Source organism: Stegostoma tigrinum, chromosome 8 (genome assembly GCF_030684315.1).
Source record: "Stegostoma tigrinum isolate sSteTig4 chromosome 8, sSteTig4.hap1, whole genome shotgun sequence".
NCBI classification, from domain to species: domain Eukaryota; kingdom Metazoa; phylum Chordata; class Chondrichthyes; order Orectolobiformes; family Stegostomatidae; genus Stegostoma; species Stegostoma tigrinum.
This window is the reverse complement of record NC_081361.1, coordinates 90,458,977-90,468,575: the sequence shown is the minus strand read 5'-3', so window position 1 is coordinate 90,468,575 and position 9,599 is coordinate 90,458,977. Positions and strand designations below refer to the sequence as shown.

General features: G+C 43.4%; 1 protein-coding gene across 1 annotated transcript in view; it reads left to right on the top strand.

Moving 5' to 3' along the window:
* Positions 1-534: 534 nt before the first annotated feature.
* The window catches only part of lmo4 (LIM domain only 4), a 30,118-nt gene continuing 21,053 nt past the window's right edge, over positions 535-9,599 (top strand). The window contains exon 1 of the mRNA XM_048539516.2: positions 535-625. The gene's annotated coding sequence lies outside the window, so the exon portion shown is untranslated. The remainder of the gene's footprint in view (positions 626-9,599) is intronic.

Here is a 9,599-nt window from a genome sequence, read left to right as displayed (position 1 = left end):
AGCTGAGGAATAAATAATACCATGACAAAGCAGAAAATTCTCCAGCCCTTCTTGGAAATTAGATTGTGTTAAATTGCCACCTGAAAGAACAGCCAACTGCTTGGTTTGACATCTAATCCGAGTGAAACACACTTTCAGTCGGGCTCTGGACAGTCATCTTTCTTTAGCACCAAATCTTGGAGTACTACGCCTGAACAAGGGCTGACATTAAAATGACAAGGTAGGCATCTTTTTACTGGCATTGGATATGAATGTGCAAAAAACATGTTCACAGCCCACTCTAGTTGCAAAAAACTTTTATGGAAAGCAGGCTTTTTAAAAAGGCACTATTCTAGTTGGAATCTGTACATTATAAGGCCATTCAATGAATACTTTTTTTAACATAACTTGATATCTTAAGCCTTCTCGGTGTTTTGGTTCAGTTCAAGTGTAGCCTATTGTCAGTTCTGGCAACTTATGAAGCCAGTTGATGATCAGCAGTGAAGTTCCAGCTCTTCCCAGCAGGAGGGGCCAACTCTTCAGCCACTCCCTCCAGCAAGTGCGAAAATTGTGAGGCTAGTCATTTGCTGCTGAAGATGTGTGACGGACTCTGAGGTACTTTGAGGAAGATTACTCGCAAACACAAGTAAGTAGATTCTTTGAAAATGAAAGCCTGCATTAAATTACTATTTGATTGGCTTAAAACGACATAGTTGCAACTAGTAAGAGTATTAAATATATGAACTCGTCAGAATCCAGATCATACTGAGAGCGCAGAACAGCTGCGCGGCGAATCCTTAAGGGCTAATGTTGTTGTAAAAACTATTGACAAAATTGGCGCGTTTTGTTGTCCTTTGTGTCTGTTTTTGGAGTTTGTCTTGTTTCGCTCTGTGTTTGTTTAGCCAGCAGAATTAATTTGGGAGGGATAGAAGGGTCGAAGGTGTGTGAGAAGGAGAAAATAACACTTGCCCAGTTCAGAGACTGAGCGAAGACCTGACGGGTCTCTGGTTGATAAAGCAAGCCTATCTCGTGTTTCCAGAATTAATGACGGGGTTAACGTGGGCCCTGATAGCTTGTTACTGTAAATAAAAGACATAAAGCAGTCCCTTCCTTAAGAGCAGGCTGAAACAGCACTGTAGCTGTGAAATATGTAGCTAATTAAACCTATTGGTGTAAACTAATAAAGTATATGTGCCCGTTAGATTTCTTATTCTAATGAATCTGAACTAATTTGCCTTGACTGATGAATTTTCTGTTAGCAGTGGGTAGAATAATTATGAAATTTATCACTCGGCAGCTCATTAGAATCTACCTGCCCATATCATGGTATTTTGTGTGTGTGTGTGTGTGTGTGTGTGTGGTGTGGACTCTAATCATCTATGAACTGAAGCAAACACTCAAACCCTCGCCAATACTGGGCGGGAGCCTTTTCCGAACGCATTGCACTGGGGGATTTCGACTCTTAATACACTTTTACCTCGATCATATTACAGAGAGCAGGGCAATATTTCCCCGCCATTTACCAAAAAGCTCATTAAAGGACAAACAATGAGTCCCTTCCGAGGCTCGCATTCAAGTCACTTCATCATTCTCCCTTGTTTTAATAGTCTCAGCAAATTAATTATTCCATTGTGAAAACCGTATTATTCACATCATTCATTTCACTGAATAGGTTGGCAACTCGGGTCTGGGTGGAATTTAAGGAGAAATTAGAAAACTGGAACAAATCTGCTAGTCAGTAGAGAGAGAGAGAGAGACAGAGAGAGAGAGACAATAGTTCATTAATTGTTAGGGTGGGGGTAGCGTTTGGAGTTTCACATTAAAATCCACGAATACCTGAGATTTTCCTCAGTTTGAGCCCACACTCTCGTCAAACTTGACGAACTCAAACTTAAATGACGCTGAAACTCAAACAGAAAATAATCGCGTTTTTACTTTCGGGCCTTAGAGTGTGCAATAATTGACAAAAGTGTAACTTGAGTTTTTGTGTGTGTGGGTTTTGATTCGGGCTCAGTTTCATCACAGGAGCAGAAAGCGGAGACACAGAGGGAGGGGAAAGAAAGATCCCACGGAATTGGGTCAATAAAGCATCACTGTCACTCATTAGCACCCTCGTTAACCCTGTCAATTTCTAAACTGCAAATACCTGTGAACAAAACGCGCGCACACACACCCACCCACTTTATAATGAAGTAAACCTCTCTTTTGGTCAGCGTCTCTGCCTGGAGCCTCGAACCCTCCGCCCCCTGACTTTCGGACACTTGCAGGCATTTCTGAGTTCTCAAACGGCCTCAGTGACCCATGGACGGAGCTAGCTGATGGGTTAGTAGCTAGGCTGTGAGTGATGGCCGTGACTCCCCTCATAAATCCCCGGGTTCTCCACGTGGATTTTTTTCCCAGGGCCTGGAGGGGTTAGCTTCAGCTCTTGGTGGTGAATGACAGGCCAATAATTCACTCGGTGCAGCCGGTGATAACATCGCAGAGCTACGTTGTGATTTACAGTAACCTCCCTCCATGTGACTTCTGCCTTTGACTGAAAGACTATCTGCCCGGATCTTACCAGCAATAACCAGATTATTTATAACTTGCAACCTTCTTGTAATTAACCGCGGATCAGTTGTATTTAAACCAGATCTCTGTTTCGAAAAGGAAGGGCTGCTGTTAGGTTGGTGCCTGTGGTGATTGGGAACAGTCTATTGACTATGCCTCGCCTCGACGATGTTTTCACTTTACTCACAACGCTTCCGCAAGCAAACGGTTCCCGCGAAGTAACAAAGAAAGCTTATAGCTCACTGTGATTCTCATAGCTGTGAAACGAAAAGTCTTGTTCAACCTCCATCTTCAAGTGTGAGAGGAGCAAGTATTCTCAAACCTTGAAACTGTAATAAAAACAGAAAGTGCTGGAGATACTCAGCAGATCAGGCAGAGAGCGAAAAATAGTCAACGTTTCGAGTCTAGTATGTCTCTTCCATGCATATATAGACTTATAAAATATATCATACAGGATTCTATAAAATAACGGTGTGGAGTCACACGACATCAGATTATAATCCACCAGCGCTGCTCCGAAAGCTTGCGATTTCAAATAAACCTGTTGGGCCATTCTCCAGCATCTGCAGTTCCTACTATCTCTGGACAATAATCTGGTGTCGTATGACTTCTGACTCTATTAAAATAAGTAGTATCTATGATTACATAAAATATTTCATATGTAAGATTATACAAAATACATCATAAATAGATTATGTAAAGCAAATATTATTCCATAATAAATATGCTGACAAATATGATACAAAATTATATAAATTAAAATATGATTCTAATGAAATAAAATTTCCGAAAACTTGCTATAATTACAGTAAAATGTGTTTGTAAAATTTATAAAATTTGTAAAATTTATTTCAAAGTATTTGTAATTTTAGTTTTACAGAAAATATGATTTGATTATACAAATTATCACACGCATGGTTATAATAAAATATTTCACGTATTTGATTATATAAAATATTATTATAGACAAATTATGAGTGTCTTGTCGGACTCAACATTTAACTCCTTTCTCTCGCCATACAGTTGCTGTCAGACCTAGTGAGTTTATCCAGTCCTTTTTGTTTTTATTTCAGATTTCCAGCATCCGCGGTGTTTTTCTTCCCCTCTGTTTTGAAGGTCCTTTGTGAGCTCTGTGATTGGAACCTGTGTGGGTTTGAAAGAAAGCAGCAGGGCGAAGATGCAGAGTAACTTGTTAATGAGCCGCTGATATTTGAAATGTTGAATATGGAGAGGTACAGGTGGTCTTAATTCTGACAGGACACAAACATTCCTTCTAGAATACTGATCATGTACTCAATAATCCAGCTACAGAGAGATAATAAATAAAATGCTTGCTGCTTTAAATGCCATAAGTAATATCATATGCTACAGTTGTACATACTTACAATAATATTATACCTAAAGTTATGTAATTTAAACCACATAATTGGCGTTGCTTTAACAGGAATTTGTTCATGTTGAATAGATAGTACTCAGTGGTTACTACTAATCAGGCTTCTTGCTAATCGAGCATTAGTACTTGTTAAGCACCAGGACTCATTGAAGCTCAGGAATTGGCAGCAAACCAGGTTGTGGTAACACGCGTTTCAGGGAGCTCCATGATTGGGTCCCGGAGAAACCAGGAGCTATAGGAGACCATTCGGCCCTTCAAGCCTGTTCCACCATTCATTATGATCATGGCTGATCATCCAACCCAATAATCGTTTTGATCCTTTAGAACTAAAAACTTTAAAGAACTAAACGCTACATATAAGAATTAAGGACTTATGCACACGCCTTGGAACTGTCGGGAAAGGCATTATGAAGGGGATTGTTTATCGATTACAAACTGAGTTATTTTTTAACCTTGTCATTTTCCAGATATAGGCCTGGTTACTTATTGAGAAGCGTTGTTTACTTTAAACGCGCAGGTGTGGCGTGACATTGAAATAACAAGGGGATACTATTTCATTTAACAGAAAAAGAAAGAAAGACTTACATTCATTTAGCGCCCCTTCATCTCGGGGTCAATGAAGAAATAATGAAGTGGTATTGCTGGCATAATGCAGAAAATAACAGCTGCTTATTTGCGAACAGCAAGCTCCCACAGATGGGAATGCGGCAATGAGTAAGATAACTGTTTTGAGAGTGTTGATGGAGGGCTAAATATTTATCAGGCCACGGGCGAGACTTCCCCTGCTCTGTGTCCACCTGAGAGAGCAGGGTGGCCTGCGGTTGATGTCCCGGGAGCCTCCATTCACTCAGCACCGACAGCGCAGCAACATCAAGAGATAGGAATGGGAAGCTGGGCGGGTTCATGAGGGAGAGACAGAGGCAGCTTGCGTTGACGGTTAAAGTCTCGTAAATTGCTGTGCCGTAAAACTCAGGCAAAAGCAGTAAATCCTCGAGGACAGTGTAGACAACATGGGGAAATCGTGGGAGATCTGAAGCACTGGGGAAATGCATTGTCGGGATAAGGGGCCGAGATGGAAAGAAATCACTTCAGTCAAAAGGTTATGAGTCTCCTCTTCCCCAGAGCTTTGTAGATTTGTCATAATATTCAAGGCTGTGGTCTATTGCGGGGCAAGTGGGACTAATACAGGCAGGAATTTTTTTTTGCGACATAAATTTGATGTGCCGGGGTCTCTTTTTTCACTGTACGATTCTACAATGTTCAAGAAAGTGGTATGAGGAGCAAGCAGGAGAGGGGCTGGAAGCCACGGTCTGTACTGTTGGGTTTGAATAGCCTGGTTTGGGGAAGGCTCTAGTCCTGCTCTTGTTTTCGAGGCTGTGCGCGTTCTCCGATCCTTTCCCCGTCAGAGGTTCGCTCCCGGTAGAAGAGAACCATCCCTGCAGACGTTCGGGCATGTCTAACCACAGTGTTTATGAACACCAGGGTTCACTAAGTCAAAGCCACGTCTAGCAGCACGACCTCTGAAGCAATCTATTTGATGTGAAGCCATAAATCAGGAGGGCGGATGAATGAATACCTGATACCTGCTCAAGGTGCGCAGCAGCATCTCAGCTGGTAAACAGAAGCATTCCTGTAAGGAGACGTGTTAAGTGATACTGGTACTTGAAGAGAGAGCATTCCTCTGAGATTTTTACTGCTGGAAATTTTACAGGAAGATGGAATTTTTTTCCCGAAACCTTCTCGCTACATATTGATTTGGGCTTAAATTGTACACCGGGCTTCGGATAAAAAAGTCATTCCAGAGCCATAAACACGACATCACTAATGGTTTACTCCGTATGAATTGACTTCCTTCCTGTGTCTACGTGTGCCAACAGAGCCTTTCACCTTAGCTTAAAGAACAGATTCTCAGTGGAGCCTTCATGTGTTATGTAACTCTTCAAGCCCGTGTTTGTCTAAGTGGCTCTCGTATCTGACATAAACTTTTTTTACACTTTCTTACAAGCGAGCTTTTAATAAGAAGATCCCATTTCACCCTTCCACACAAAGCCCTGAAATTCTCTCAATCCTTTCAGCCAATCACACACGTAGAGACAGACGTACACTCACAGAGACACACTCAAGACACACACGGACATAGATATTGACGGAGCACGGACATACACACTGTCACACGCATAGATACAAACTTAAACAGGTTCATAGACTTAGCATCAGGCATTCAGACACATTCACTTGAAATACACGCGCAAACACATGGAGAGGCACAGGCATGGACGTACGCGCACTCTGACAAACACGCAGACACGCAGCGATATAGACTCAGCCAGACATACGCTCACAGACACACATACTTCGTATACAGAGACACGCTGACACAAACATACACATACTCACTGACAGACAAACGCATACAAGACATCAGAAAACATGATCCCCTTGTCAGTCCACTTTGGGGAATACCGCATGGGCTGATAACCTGTGTTCCCACTGTGACACCTCCGCCGAGGGGAATGATGTTGATGACTGGCAATTCTCCACCGCGAGAATTCATTCCGTTCCCTTCCCTCCCTTACACCTGGCACGCAACGGGCCCTCCAATATGTTCACACATTTCCCAGTCACCTCGTGGACAAATGCTGGCAATATTTCAGACTCTGCACAATTGTAGATGTAGTTGAATCCAAGTCAATCCTCATTGATGGGGTATGGTGTTTTAATTACCTGCAGAGAATGTATTCAAGTTGCAATAGGCTAGACAGGGAGATTTGGTTTCCCCTTGATGGAGGAATCAATGACCACGGGGCATAGTTTTAAGTAAGGCACACAAGGTTTAGAGATGAGAGGGGAAGCAAATCATCCGGAGGGTGGTGGGAATCTGGAACTCACTGTCTGTAGGGGTGGTCGAGGCAGAAACACTCATAACTTTGAAGAAATATTTAGATGTACACTCGCGATGCCAAAGCATTCAAGACAACGTGGAAGGAAGTGGAATTCAAATAGTTGCGTGCTTGCTTTTGACCAGCGGTGCGATGGGCTGAAGGGCTTTTTCCCGAGCAGTCGATCTCTATGACTTTATAGCAATGGGTTTTGTACGTGGTGCATGATCCACTCTACTGTAACGCAATAGATTTTCAATGGTGCTTGTACATTTCATGCTTAACAAGGCGCGTGAGAATGATTCTAATGATGGAATCGGTGGACTTGGCCAGGGGCTGCTGTTCAACAGTGTGGGTGAGGCGAGCTGTGTACACTGTATAAGCCTCTTTCACAAAGTCCTTGACACCTCGGTGAGCCCTGTCTGCTCCCCAAGCTCCCCCTTTCCGAATGGCTTTCCACTTTCCCTGTATTTTTTTAAGCTGGCTAAAATCCAGTCGAAAGTTTGGAAGGTGAAAAAAGCAGTGTCCATTTCTCCTCTCACGCCCTTAATAAGAGCGAGATCGCGGGCCTATCCTGTGGTCAGGTTGGAAAGGATCACTGACTGATCTCTGACAAACAGATCCAATCATGTCATTGCCAAAAACAAAAAAAATGCAAATTGTTTCGACAAAAATCCTCTCAGAACCGCGTGGCGCTTTCTAACCAGGGATCACACTGTGAGCTGACACTTGGACTCCGTGGATGAGATCTCTCTACATTTACTCGGTTCGACCTGACCAAACAAAAGGCACAAGACTTTAACACTGTGTTCCAACTGTTAGAATGTATACTCGAAAGGTTTATAAAATCTGAGACTTGCTTCAAATTCGAAAAGTGTGTTTTTTTTCAAGATCTTGGGAACTGCAGTGGGACTCAGATTGAGCTTGTCTGAATCGTCCAATGCGCACCGCCACGTAGAGGTGAAATTGGAAGCAAGTGTAAAGACGACCGAACCTTTCTCACCCTCTTTAAGGGGGCGAGGGCATTGCTTGCTCAGCCATTTCAGTTTAATCTCAACGCCCACTGAGTCTAGGATGACAGCTTTCCTTCTCGGAAGGACATTAGTGATGAACCAGGTTGTAGGTAGTTTTTACACCAGATTATAGGATCGTGGTCAACTACAGAAACCAACTTCCAATTCCCGTTTTCATGAATTTACACTTAAGCCCTTGTCTCCAGAGTGTAAACCTAGGCCTCAGAGTCTCAACAAAACGAAGTGGGGAAGCCAGAGATCTGAAACAAAAGCAGAAATTATTGGCGAAACTCTGTAGGTCTGGCAGCTGCCAGAGGTGTGTCGTTACATCTCCGAGCCGGTTGATTCATCCGTTCGCTTTGATCTCAATTAGAATCATGGCGCAAATAAGAGCGTAGAAAGAGGCCATTCAGCCCATCTTGACTGGGTTCTGTCTAAGAATAACTCAATCAGTTCCACCATTTTCGCGTTGGACCTGCGATTGTACTGTATCTGTCTGAATTCTATACAATAGCGTTTCCAAAGCTACAAATGAATCGCCTGGACTCTGATTCCATAAGTACTTTTTGTTGTCACGTGCATTCAATATAAGATACAGTGAAATGTTTGTACCTTCGTTCGTACGTAAGCACCATTCACAGGATAAAATAAGAAAAAAGCCCTTGCCTCTCGCTGAGTTGGCCTTTCGGCCAATTATCTTAAAACGGCGACCGCCGCTTCTCCAAAAATGGGAGCAGTTTCTGCCTGATAGCTTGTCCAGAACTCTCTATACGTTGAACGCCTCGATCAAATCTCCTCTCAGCTACCTCACCTCCAATCTGTCCATGCAACTACACTCCCTCATCCCCGAAACCATTCACATAAACCAGTTCAGCACTCCCTCTCATATACTTTATTTATCTTGTTATCGCTGACCCTACATCATCCCAAGCCCATTTATTTGGTGATAAACTAAATGAGTGGCACCTCGCTGCCATTGCAGTCGGTACTCTGGCATTATTAACAGGGTTTACAGAGTTCAGTGAGGAGTGCTTGTGTGAGCGGTGAAACAGGGCTTGACACCAGAGAATTGGTGGAAACAGCAGCGAGTAACCAGCAGGAGGTGCTCTAATCTTACCACGCGTTCTGGGCAGGTTCCCTGGGGTGAAGGGGCTACCTGAGCAGGTGGTCAGAGATAATGGGAACTGCAGATGCTGGAGAATCCAAGACAGCAAAGTGTGAAGCCGGATGAACACAGCAGGCCAAGCAGCATCTCAGGAGCACAAAAGCTGACGTTGATGAAGGGTCTAGGCCCGAAACGTCAGCTTTTGGTTTGGGCTCCTGAGATACTGCTTGGCCTGCTGTGTTCATACAGCTTCACACTTTGTTACCTGAGCAGGTGGCACCGGTTCCTGGCCGTGACCCAGTATGGTTTTGGTAATTGGGTGATGTGGTCTCCTGGGAAAGCCCAGGTTTGGGATTTAGGGAGGTTGGCGGATATTTTCGCTGATAAACACAAGCGCGTTTTACCAGTTGCTGTGAGTAATATGCAAAACAGACATCAACAACGTAAAAAGGGAACATAGAGCTAGAGTGGGTGACTACAGGCTAACCTATCCTTCAAAGTGAAGTCAACCAAATCTCCAGCATGCGGCCTGTGGTACCAGGCAAAAAAGCAAAGATGCCTCTAAGGCTGCAGCAATGTGTAATATAACACGGTGCAGGGAGTTCAGATGATGCTATAAGCCACAAGAAAGATATCAATTCCCCACCCCCAGATTGTGTTATAGCCTATTAAAGCCTCTC